Source organism: Gavialis gangeticus, unplaced genomic scaffold (assembly GCF_001723915.1).
Source record: "Gavialis gangeticus isolate Ggan-Ray unplaced genomic scaffold, GavGan_comp1, whole genome shotgun sequence".
In the NCBI taxonomy this organism is placed as follows: Eukaryota; Metazoa; Chordata; order Crocodylia; family Gavialidae; genus Gavialis; species Gavialis gangeticus.
The window spans coordinates 23,667,791-23,680,940 of NW_017728997.1; the positions used below are offsets into that span (position 1 = coordinate 23,667,791).

Genomic DNA, 13,150 nt, shown 5'->3' on the forward strand with positions numbered 1-13,150 from the left:
TCCCCTTCATATTCACCTGAGGAATTGTGGTTGGAGTTATTTTGAGGTTTTTTTGCTCCATTGCTAGAGGCTTCACTTCCAATTCTAATATTTAACCTTCCCAGACAGATGCTAGTGTCTGAATGCGTGCACACTTGCTGCCTTCTTCATGGCTGGCTGTGACTCAATGTTTTGAAACTTCCTGAAGCTTTTTTTAATATTATCCAGTTTTAAATATTGTAGCTCTACATTTAAAATACATGACGGAACAAGTGCTATTTGTTTGTACTTGTTATTTTCCCACTCATCTAGGACGTAGTTTGTCTACTTACTGTGTTTTCCCATCAAACAACTTGAGCAAAATTCCAGCATTCCTGCAAGCCAATCACATGTGCTTGGCACAACAACATGTGCTCTGAGCAGACTTTGTTTTCTGTCATTTTTTTCCAACTCCCTGGGGATGTTGCCAGCCTCTGTTTTAGTGCCCAAATTTAGATTTGGGGGAGGCGAAGCAGCCCTTGATAATAAAATGAAAGTACAACTTGGAGGAGACAGTGGTGGGGGGGAGAGATGAAAGTGCTGAAGTAATTTCTTCTCTCAAAGATCTTTCTTTGTCAAAGTCACAATTCTGACCTTGCTGAGGGTTTTGATCTTGATTGATATATTTCATGGCCAATAGGCAACGCTGCTCACGGAAAGAGTGGACTTCCACAAACTGCAACTTTTCATGTCAAACATTGTTTCTCAGACAGACCCTTCAATATGGCCTTGAAGCAACTCTCTGATTTTGTTCAAAGTTCCTCAGCCATATGCTGTAGAACTGAAATGGGATAAAACCCAGTAGAGTTTCCTAGAAATTACTCTCAAAACTTACAGAATTTGTCAAAAGCTTTTTAACTGTACGATAAGATTATGGAGTCGGGGTATGATCAGGTACTAACTTTTATAGGAGGGCTCAAATTGCTGTATGGAAACATTGTTTTCCTTCAGTCTCTGGGATTTTTCCATAAGGGATGCATATAGAGAGTTGCCCCCCTTTTTTTTTCTTGCTGATAGACTTTCATACATTCACCCTTCAAGGTTTGTACTTCCTGGCATGTAAAGCTGGAAGCAAAAGGTTAGGTTGACAATGTATGTGATCAAAATGTTTTCATTCTCCTAGGAGGAAATTAGTATAAAAGTCGCTTGTGAGCTCTTTAGAGCCGGGGCCACCTTATTTTTCCATTTATCTGTCAAGTGCTCGGCCTGTTTACTGCTCTGTTATATATGTATGTATTTTTAAGGCCCTTTCTTGTCCCCTCCCCTCCCCTTATCCAGTCATGTTTCACAGAAACTCATGTAGGTATGAGCTACAGGGTTAAGGCACTAAGCAGTAAGTACCTTGTGCCAGGGCTTTTATTTTCTGCAAAGTTATCCATGAAGCTAGTTTCATCGGTGATGTTGCATAAATAGTAATAAGATGTCCTGGGTGATTGTGGCTCTGTGCCTTGAGCAGGGATTGCCTAGGAATCTTTCTGAAAACTTCTGGAAGTTCAGTTATTTTCTTTGATTTTTTTTTATCCCATAGCCAAACTGCCCTACCATTAAGACCTTATTTTTTTAACACTTTAATTCGTAGAAATGTATGCTTGTTTTAGTCCCCTCGGGTACAGAAAGCTATTTATCCCTTCCTCATATGAATAACATTTAAATATTGATTTTATGCAGTGTTGCACTCTGCATTATCACCTTTGTCAAGCTACTACATATAGTGTTAAATATAAATCCTAAACCCTCTTAATACAGCATCAATTATAATATTAACAGTTGTTGCAATACAGTTTTATTCAGCAATTAAACTCTGCCTTAATTTCCTTCATTGCAGTGAACCTTGCCTTTTTCATTGCAGTGGGCTTTTATTAATTATATGGACACTGTGTTAATGTGAAATGTAAATATTGTACAATCTGTGTTATCAGGATTGCTTGGGGAGGTCAATAATTTAGATAGCGTGTCCTGCATGATATGGGTTGACTTGTCCTAAAGGCCTGGGATCTGAGAGCTAAATGACTTTTGACCCTTTTGGACTGGTCTGAAGTAAGATATGTTCCTCATGAGGCAGTCCTCATCAGCAAAAGTTTTAAATAAAAATAAATACAGTGTCAAAACCCCTTATATTCCCCTTGCAGAAAGATGAAATAGTGCCATGTATTTTATAATAGTTTCCTTGTATAATGTTTTCTGGCACAATATTATGCATCTTAAGTGACAAAATATGTAGAATGATGATTAATGTTATGATTTCATAAATGGTTTGAACAGGATCTTGTGAATGCCACAGTCATAGAATTAAAGAACTCAGTTTGGGTCATGAATATACTAAGTCAATATACTAACAATTATTATTATTGTTAGTATATTGAATGAGATTTCTAGCCTTCTGAGCTTGTGAAGAAAACTTAACAAAAATGGACGGAGTTTAAACCACAGTTTTGGTGTCCTGCTCAGTTTACACATGGGCAACCTGAAACAATGGCTGAGCGCGTGCAAAACCACTCTTGGTAGTGGTGTGTGGCTTAACTCTCTAAAACTTAGCCATAACAATTTAAAGAGCAACAAGAATTGTTTTGTTCCTGATTATTTTAGCAGAAGTTTTTAGCTAATGTGCTCTTCCAGGCTTAATACTGTTGGGGGCAGGAAAATATGTAGGCAGGTTGCTTGCTAGGTCAAGGCAAAAGAAATTCAAGCCCTAAAGAAAAATTCTCCATTGTCTTGGTTCAGTGACAGAGTGCTAGAAAGTACATCTTCTTAAGGCTAGTAGTCTCAGTCTCCATGACTTGAGATCAGTTGATTGGTTTATCTGAGATAACTCTTCTCATTGCAAAATACTACAGCTGTATGACAGCAGTGATACTTGAACTGGAGTTTGGTGTGAAAGAAACGGGGTAGTTGAAGGGTACCCCTTGATAGTCTGATGCCAGTTGTATTTATTGGTGCTTATTAGGCCTGTGCAAAGCAGCAAGTATTCACTTCAGATTGGATTCAGCCGATTCAGAGGGATAGTGATTCGATTCAGTGATTTGAATTGCTGTCCTGATTCAATTCAGCTGAATTGGATTAGAAGATTTGATGCCCATTTGGAGATTCAGCCATAGACTAAACAGGCAGCAGTCCTCAAGGATGCTGGACACTGCTGCCTCCAGCTGGTAAGTCTGTTGTGGTGGGTGGAGGGGAGATCAACACCCCCACAGCGAGGGAGGGGCTGGGACAAGCTATCCAGCAGGGGTGGGGAGGTACAGGCAGAGCTGTCTCTAGGGGTGTGCGGGGCCTAGGAAATATCAGCTTGTGCAGGGCCCGGGATGGGGGGGTTGGTGAGCAGAAGGAGCCGGCGGCATGTGGCGGCCATGGCAGGGGCCTGTATGCGATGGTTTGTGAGGCTCCCTGAAGCATGGAGCCTGAGGCAGTTGCCCCCATTTGGCCTCCCAAAGGACAGCCCTGGGTGTGGGACTCGGGGAGGGAGGTTCCTGCCACTGCACACCACCGGTGGTCCAGGAGGACATGGGAGCAGGCATGTGCCCCTGAATCTGCATAGGGCAGGCTGGGCCGGGCTGCACTCCGGACGGGTAGTGGAAGGCTCTGGGAGCTATGCTCTCTTGCTGCTCGTCTGCACTCCCCTTGCCTCCCAGACAAGCTGCAGCTTCACTCCAGCTGGGCAGCCAGTGGCAGGGTATGGTGGTGGGCACATGTACCTGGATCAGGCCTGGCCCAGTGGTAAGGGCTATGGGAAATTTTAGGATGGCTGCAGCCCCCCCTATAGCCCCCAATCCACTTCACTTGGGGGGGCAGGAGGAGCCAGGGCTGTGCAGGGGTGGCTGTGGGTGGGGCTAACCACCCTGAGCACAGCCCTGGCTCCACCCACCCTGCAGAGTGCAGCCCGGTGGTGGGAGGCTGGGGCTAGCCTTCCAGAGTGCAGCCTGACCCAGCCTGCCCCACACAGATCAGGAGGCACATGCCTGTTCCTATGCCTTCTTAGACCAGCGGTGCACAGTAGCAGGAGCCCCCATCCCTGAGTCCTGTGCTCCCCCACCCCAGCTGTGCAGCTTGTCCCAGCCCCAATCCTTCCCTCACTGTGGGGGCATTAATTTCCCCCCCCCCCACCCACACTCCTTCCCTTCCCCTTGCACCCACCACCAGAGACTTACTAGCTGGAGGCAGCTGTGTCCAGTATCGTTGAGGACTTCTGCCTGTTTAGTCTATTGCCGAATCTCCAAATTGGGCTGAATTTTTTCTGAATTGATTTGGAGACTTCTGATTCAATTCGGAGCTTTTAATTTGGTCTTCTGATTTGTTTTGGATTCGGAGATTCAGCCGCTGAATTGAGCCGAATCTCCTTGGAATCAAATTGGCTAGCAATGCTTCGCACAGCCCTAGTGCTTATATGCAACTCATACAGGCTAGGTACAGACAGTCAAAAAGCCCAAGGTTGAATCAATTCAGTCTTTGCAGATTAGTCTATGATGCACAGATTAAATTGAAACAGAAGTGAACAGACATTTACCTTTGATTCAGGAAATGCAGTCACATGCCTACAGTGGATCAGGCCAGAAGCCAGGGGGGACTCTCTGGCTGTGTGTTCACTTTCTCTTTCTGTTGCCTGGGAGGTCAGCAGAGGTCTCAGCCAGCCAGGCCTCACTGCTCCAGCCCAGCCCAGGACTGCAAAGCATGCTGGGGGACTGTGATTTAACTTGAACCAGGAAGTGGCTTGGGACAGAAGTTTCATAAACTGGTTTGACCCAAGCCAGTTAAGTCTGATACTACATTCAGCCAGGTTTATCTTAAACCAGTTTCAGCCATTTTGAAACTGGTTTATGTGCACTGAGCTTATGTTCAGTTGCAGGTTTGAACCAGTGTCTGATTACTTAAACCAGTTTATGTGTAACTTCTGTCCCTAGCCACAAAGTTCTGTGGCATGATGACTGACTGAACGTTTCATGAAACTGAAAAAAATTCCAAATTGATGTTTCACCTGAATTGAACACCAAAGCAAACGATACAAAATATCACACAACTAATTGCTTTAGTTTTCATATTGAATTAAGTGTATAAAACTGTTGCTATATTTGAGGTTACAGGAATGAGTGAATTTGAGTTATTTGTTTGTGGTAATTGTGTCAAAATTCAGGTTTTTTATATTGCAGAGTGCGCAAGGTGCTGAGTGCAGTATAGATCCTCCTTTAAAGAATGTGCTGTAATATTTTGGTTTTTATCTTTCTTATTTTTATTTATTTATTTTTGCCCTGACCTAGCTGCTTGCAAACTGATAGTGGCTGTTTATGCTAGAATCTTTTGGCGAAGAATAGATGTGGAGTGATAAGTAAATATATAAATTAAAATTATCCTGCTCTTGCAGAGTTACCTTCACCAGCCTTCTCCTTTTTGTCTCTTCCACTTATTTTATTTTTCCAACTCAGTTAGGTTTGGTCTTCCCTTGGCTGAGATAAATTTGATTTAGTACCTTCTCTAGTCTTAACATTACGTCCACGTGGTTCAAGATTGAGCATATACTTAGATCTGCAGGCTTCACGTAGTATCTCTCCATAAGGAACATGTGGGTGGTGCAGTCTGCAGATTAGGCGTGGTGTTCATCTTCCTTCTAAGCTGCTGTTGTGGCTCTTGAGCAAAGACCAAGTGTCCCTGCAGTGGAAGCTGTTGACCCTTTGTACTGGAGCCTGACAGTATCTGCCTTGCAGACTAACTCCTGCAGCCATTACTTGGAATGCGTGTCTAATATGTTCCACTTGGACCTTCGGTTTTGTTCTGTAATGTTACATTTAATTGGCTGTTTCTAAACTTTCATGTCCAATTTGGTTGTACAAGGTAAATTACCACCCTCTTCATATTCTCCTAAGAGAAAGAAGTAAGAATCCCCACTCCCGGTCTTTTACTATGTTGTTCTTGAACTTTTTTATATATAGGAGTGCTAGGTATGATATTGAGTTTAGGAACTGACCTCTCCTCCAGGATTTTTTTTTTAACCTCTTGTGGATTGTCTGTTTTGACCTTTTCATTATTTTGGAACATCAAACCAACCTCCGAATTTCAGATTTGTTTGAGAAAGAATTACTTTTTTGGCCTGTGAAATTTCCCTGAATCTATCTAATTGCCACCCATGTCCGTTGTGTGTGTTTTGGATCTCCCCACACTTCCTTCAAACATGCTTTATTTCATACTTGCATAATTTAGTTTCACAGGGTTATTACACTGTCACTAGTGTCTTTGTGATGCTTGAAGTTTTATCCCCAGGCCTTTTGAAATTTAATTTTTGTATTAATATTACTCTAGCTTAAGAGTGTAAATATTATTTAATTATATTTAGCATGGGAGTAAGCAGTGTTTCCATTTTCTTATTGCACACGCATGACCTTCTGGATAGAGACCATAGTATCAGTTAGATTCATTTTTATTACTCAAGAACATCTTCATGTTTGCTTTTGAGGTGGCTAATTGATAATTAGGAAAGTGTACTCATTGCTGAAATGCCTACTCTTGGGCTGCGATAAAATGATAGCCTCTGTCATTATACAGACATCACTGGAGGCTGCATTTTTGTACTGGGGCCATAGTATAGTTTTGGCTTGGGAGTTCAACTGCAGTACAGTGATGAGTCTCTTGTTCATACTTGGTTTGCATAAAATAAAACAAAGCCTGCATTTATCCTGTATACCAGGCTCGTGGGCTCACGTTGCGGGTTTTCCTTCCTTGTCCCTTTGTGACATGGACTGTTTTTTTTCACCCGACACATAGTAACTCTACACAGGATTTTTAATCTAAACAAGACCTCCAGTGGCTGATGGTCCACCAGGGTTGCTCCAGCAAAGGAAGGGCGATAGGCTTTCTCATAGCCAGAGGATTCCAGATCTGACATTCCTGGCCAGAATGCCACATATTGTGACCACTGAACCTGCCCCTGCACAGCATGCCTGCCTTGAGCAGACGACTACGTTCCATAGACTCCGGGAGCGTGCTCTCCCTCCCCTGTATTTCAGGCATCCCCAAAAAGTTAAGACTGAGAGTCATATGGTTTTGGATGAAAGGGCTTGTTGTCTCATTAAATTATTGCCTTCCCTACTGTATGAAAAGTGACACTGGCAGGTTAATAAAAGTAATATATTTAAAAACAACCCACTCCATTTTATTAAATCTTAAATTGATCAGGTGGGGGGAATTTTTAGAATCCAATTTATTTGATGATATGCGCTTGCTTGTTTTTTGTGCCACAATTGGACCATGGAAGTCGACTGGCCAGTTGCTGCTTCTCAAACACCAGGAAACTAAATTAAACCCACCAAAATATTTTCTTTGAGATAAATCGTGAACATATGTCTATTTTTGGATATTTCACAACTTCTTTACAAAAAAATGAATGTTTTGGACCTTTAAAAGAATTTTATGTAATATGACTGGATTTTAAATGGACAGGAAGATGGTTCTGCATTTAAATTATGTGAGAACAAGATTTATGAAGCCTAGACCAAGATAAATGTTTCTGCAAGCTTTCTTTATATTCTGCTGAAATGTTTTGAAAACCAACTGTTTATGTTCTCCCTGCAGTTCTTGAAACCCACACATGCCATCCTTGTGAAGTTGGAAGAGGAAGTGATTGTAAGCAGAAGTAATATTAATTTAATTACATATCAGTACCTAAGAAAGGGAAATGCAAATAATAAGCAGGGCATAAATATTGGCAAGCAAAAGAAGATTAAAAACAATTCTTTCACTTTTTAAAAAAAGTTTAATGTGTCATTAATAGTTCACATGTAGAAATGTATTTACAGCACATTTAATTTGATGGCATTCCTTTTAATAGAGGGGTGCTGTGTTCAGACCGAAATAACATTGCATTTAACTGTATTGTTTAGTATGCATTTGTCACAATTTTAAGAAATCAGTATAGGTTAATAAGTGTATGTATTCATGAGTAAATTCAGTATGTGTTATAATACACGAAAATATCCGCACCTTTATGTATAAATACATTATATGTTTCATCTAAAGGGAGCCTTCAGAGCTGTCTTCATTTGTGTGTCTGTGTGTGTGTTGGGGGGTTGTTAAAATCAGGATTTAGCCCTTCTTTAAGAGGTTCTCCAACTTAATGACGGTGGGGGTAATTTTGTTGATTTCTACCTGACTGCATCATTAAACATTACAAGAGGGGAAATTAGGGCATTGGGTTGGTGTCTTTTTTTTTTTTGTAAATCTTATTTTTGATGGAGAGGCAGTTCTGTCGCCAGCCAGTCCAGCATGCGTAGACTCTCCCCCCCACCATAAAACAATGAGCACATTCAGGCACAACTCGTGTTTTCAGTTATTAAAAAACGGAGCCGTCTGTCTCTGCCTGTGACTTTAATCTTTAAGCCTTTATTCCCTGTACCCCACCCCCTCTTTCTTCCCCCAACCTTTTGTTTGTGAAGTGCAGAGCTATAGGATACGTGGGCCCTGAGTTTCTGAATGTATCATACATTCCCCTGGCAATTACAGATGTTTATAACCCTGACTGATGTTATTTCAGTGTTGTGGATGGTGGGGAGAAATGCAGAGAACACTTTTTTTCTCTTTGCCTCTAGCAGTCACTTTGGCTTTTTAAAATTCTTCATTTTTACATAAACTCTTAATTATTTTTAGTCTTTTAAAATCCAGTTCTACTGCCCTCTGATCAGAAAGATCTGAGCGCTATGTGTGGATCCTTCAATGGTCTCTCCCAACTGTTCCTTGGGGACAACATATTTCATGTGGTTTTAAAAAGATGTGTAGTAGCGGGCTTTAATACAAAGCAGGGCTTCCCAATCTGGGGACTGTGACCTGGGGCTGGTCTGTTCCAAAGACGTATTGGGCAGGCTGTGAGTTCTGTGTTAGCACTTAAGAGTTGAGTTGAATGAAACTTCATATTTCCAACTTTCAGATGGAAACTAGGTTCTCTCTATAGAGAAAAGTTTGGAAATCTTTTGTATATAAGAGTTTTGCCCCTGGTGATTAGCTTATAAAATATTCTTAAGAGAATTCATATTTGACAGGCCAGGGCAAATACTCCTTGTTGCTTTGTGTGAGATCTGAATTCACTTTCTGGTTCCTGTTTTCTGAACACTGAACTAATGCAAGTTGCAAATGCTGCAGGGTTAATGTTTTTGAACCCACGTCTGGGTGGAGAAGACGATCCCCAACAGCAAATCCTTTGACTTAATAGATTACATGGATGTGTTTCCATGGGATCGCCATCCACTCCACAGGGGGAAGGGATCATTGGTCTTGAAAGGGTTCACGGGGTATAGAAGGGAGCAAAAATAAGACTCCAAGAGAGACCTGGAGTCAACTTTTAGCGTTCTTGTAAACTTACTCTGCCAGCTACATTTTGCAACATGTACCACTTGCTTTGGTAGTTGAGTAAGGAGTAACACACCTTCATGTGGTATTCTTTCCTTTGTTGTAGCTGATGCAATGACACAAGTTATAATTCCGTAGGTTGAACTTTTGAGGAGGCAGGGGCAGAGTGAATGCAAAGTGACATATTTCTACTGCAGCTGCTCATTTGCTTGTTCATCTTTTTGGTCATGCAGCACTTTGCGCCATTCAGCATATGTTGAGGACTTGAGAAGTAGCTAATACTAAAGCTGTAAGGAGAGTGTTTTTGTCACTTAATATATAAGTCCCTTGAAAACTTAGGTTTTAAAAAGATTTTCGCTTTATAATGTTTAATCACGTAGTTCTCTTAAGCACCCAGAGGGAGGCAATAGATACTGTGTAATACTGCAGGTCACCTAAACAGGTTCATCAGTTTTTAGGCATCACATGTTTCTCCTCACCTTAAGATATTTGGTAGCATATGTTCTGAAATATTTAATATGGTCAAGGCTTCTGGGAGGTGCGTACTGTGTTGTATGTTGAAGTCAATTGCTCAGGTACTGACCTGATGATATTGTGCATATGACAAAACAACATAAAATCTGCTTGAAAACTTCACAAAAGTTTGTGCAAAAATTAACAGAAAATGCATGAAATTTTGTTGCAAATGGTGCTGTGTCCTATATTCGTTCATAAGTGTAAAACAGGTGTTTGTGCTTTCCTCTCCCAGAGTCTAGATAGAAGAACTGCAGAGATAAATAACAGGAGGCTTGAATGTACATACATGTACACAAACAGATCTTGGATTGAGGAAGGCCTCTCTTATATTTCCATTGTTCATGAAAAATATGATGTTAAGTAGAAACAGCCAAAATTACACCTGGCTGGCAGAAACATCTAACTGTTGGTTTAAGAGACTATGTGCAAACATCCTAGCTTTTCAGCCCATATCCTGCTTTGTAGTTTCTAGAAAATGACTCTAGAAGCTATATTAAGGTTGATGGGCCAACTTTTTCACTTGCCTTAAATGTCTCCCCATTCCTTCTCTGTTTCTTTTAATTATCAGTCATACAGAGCTTCAAGTTAATTTTACTTTGGGTTGAAGCCTTAAAACCTTGTCTTGTTAGTATGGTAACCTTTTGACAGCCAAACGGATACTTTAGAGGCTTTTATGGTTGTAAATGTATGCTGGTGTCTTATCACTTCCTGTTGTGTGGTATCCACGACATTAGTACCAGAGCACTTCAGAAGCTTTAAGTTACCTTAACAACGTCTCTGTGACGTAGGGAGGTATTATCCCCACTTTACATAGAGTTAGCTAAGTCTAGAAATTAGACAGCTGAACCAAGGTTATACAGGAAATCTGTAGCACTGCTAGGAATTAAAACATAATCTCAGGTACTCCAGTTTAATATCTTAACAGCAAAATGAACCATTCTTTCCCAGGTAAGTCCTGACACTGGTCAAATAATAATTTATTCTTTTTCTCTCTCTGTGCCCAGAGAAAGCAGGCATAACTCTGATATCAATCAAGACCATAAAGTTTCTTAAATGTAGTCTTTTCCAATCTGTTTGCATTTGAGAAATAATTTATTTTTGGTTAGCTGTGTAAGACCCAAGGTAAAATGCTTGGTGTGCCTACTTTTTTTGAAGCAGTGTACAGAAACATTTGGCTTTGATACTAAAACCAAATACCTCCTAACTTGAAAACTAAAGTTTGAACTAATCAGTTATCTTTCTGACTATTCAAGAAGCCATTCAGAGGGTCATAGGAGAATTTTGGGACCCAGGATTTGGAGAGAAGGGGCAAGACAAAGATGGAGAGTGCCTGTGTGTGGTTGTGTTTTTTGTTTTGTTTGTTTGTTTTTTAATTCATTGTAACCTTGATTCAACATCATTGTGACTATAAAACTCTTCAATGCCTTGTGCAGCTGATCACTTTGTTCATAAGGCAGGCTTCTGGATTAGAGAAAAATTCCCTTCAAGTGAGGAGGAAAAGGTGTATTTATTGTCATTCCCACCCCTCTATGGGTAGCAATTCACCTTCCCAGAGAATCTGGCAACCATGTCCATGTGTTTAATGGAAACCTAGAAATTGTAGATAGATGGTTGGTTTGTTTTTATCAGTCTGGTACCTAAAATCCCTAGTTAGTTACTGGCCATGACCTCGGTGTGCTAGGCACTGTACAAGCATAAAACGAGGAACTATTCCCTGCTCCATTGAGCTATCAGTGTAAGTAGCTGTTACAATTAATCTTACCTTAAAGAATGTGGAATTGATCGTTTTGCTTGGGCTTGGGTTGTTATAGGTCCAAATGTCTTGATTTCCCCCCCACTTCCTAGAGCATCCTGCATCCCAGTTGTCACACATTCTTTCCTGGCATTCTATTCAAAATTTGCTTTCCTTAATTTCATACCTAATCCTATGTCCGTGTGTAACACTTTGCACAAATTAGCTCCTGCTTTCCTTAATGTCTACACTTCAGAGTATATATGAGGAGACTGAAGAAGTTAGTGTTTGCCATTCATGTCCGCTTGCATGTTTGTTTTTGGCTCTGAGCCTAGAGAAAAATGATGGACTCTCAAAGATCACTGTGTAGGTTCTTACTGATCTTTATATACCTCGCTATGATGATCATTGCTTAATTAAGTTATGCGAAGTGAAGTTTTCCTCGTAAGTGAAACTTTTATATCTAAAATCAGTTCTGTGCTTTTTCTTGAATTCTGTCCAATTTGTCTCTATTTAGTGGTATTGAGGTGCTCATAACCATAAACATAAGTGTAGGCAAGGCCGCCTTACCCTGAAAAATAGATTGTCCTCTTTTTGTCATATGACCTGAAGCCTCTGCTTTTCACATACCATGATCTCAACGACAGCTTTTGCTGCTGGATTCCATTGCAAGATCTCATCTACTTTGCCATCCAATAGTAGACATAGGATTTTTCAGTCATTACAGGACAGACTAGCAATTCATTCACTCTGTCTCTGGTAATGACCAGTGGTAGATGCTTCAAAGGATGGTAGGCACAAGAAACCTCTTACAACAAACAGGTGAATAAATACATAAATAGAATGCAGCTGGAAAATAACCAATCATATAAATTTCTTTCTAACACCCATCAGTTTATGTTTGGTTAATGTGCTGAAGTATGAGTGTGATTGCAGAACTTCATCCATTCAAACTAACGTAACTGTGGATATCTAATCTGAGAATCCTTCTAAGCTAGTGCCCTTGATAATGGTTGCCACCGGTGAATTCCATTGGTTAATTGTGTTGCATAAAAAATATTGCCTTAAATGCTTTAAATTTGTTTCTTTTCAGTTTCATTGATTGCCTCATGTTTTGCTAACAGGAATGCTTTATTGACCTTCTCTCTACCATGCACTGTTTTATATGCCTATGCCTTTAGCATTGTACCTCTCATTATCTCCCTCTGTAAACTAAACACTCCAATTCTTTTCCTATAAAAACATTCTGGACTTTCTAGTCATCTTTGTTTCCTGTTTCTTAAACCATTTTTATTGCTATCCTAGCTCTTCATCAGAATGACCAGGTCTGAGCACCATATTCTAATATTCCATTGGTTATCGAGTCCAATGGTATAAAAGTGGTGCATTCAAAATTTTCTAACCTGACTGTCACATAACCTAGTATTTTCTTCACTTTTTTGACTGTTACTAAAACCTTGAGTGGACATTTTCATTGTACTTTACATAAAGACTGCCATGTCTTTTAACAAAGACAGTAAATTTAGAAATCAGAAAGATGCAGATAGTTCAGACTACCTCTTCCGT

General features: G+C 40.4%; 1 protein-coding gene across 1 annotated transcript in view; it reads left to right on the forward strand.

The window, feature by feature from the left end:
- EEFSEC (eukaryotic elongation factor, selenocysteine-tRNA specific) overlaps positions 1-13,150 on the forward strand; it is a 270,403-nt gene that overhangs the window by 37,288 nt on the left and 219,965 nt on the right. The window lies entirely within an intron of this gene.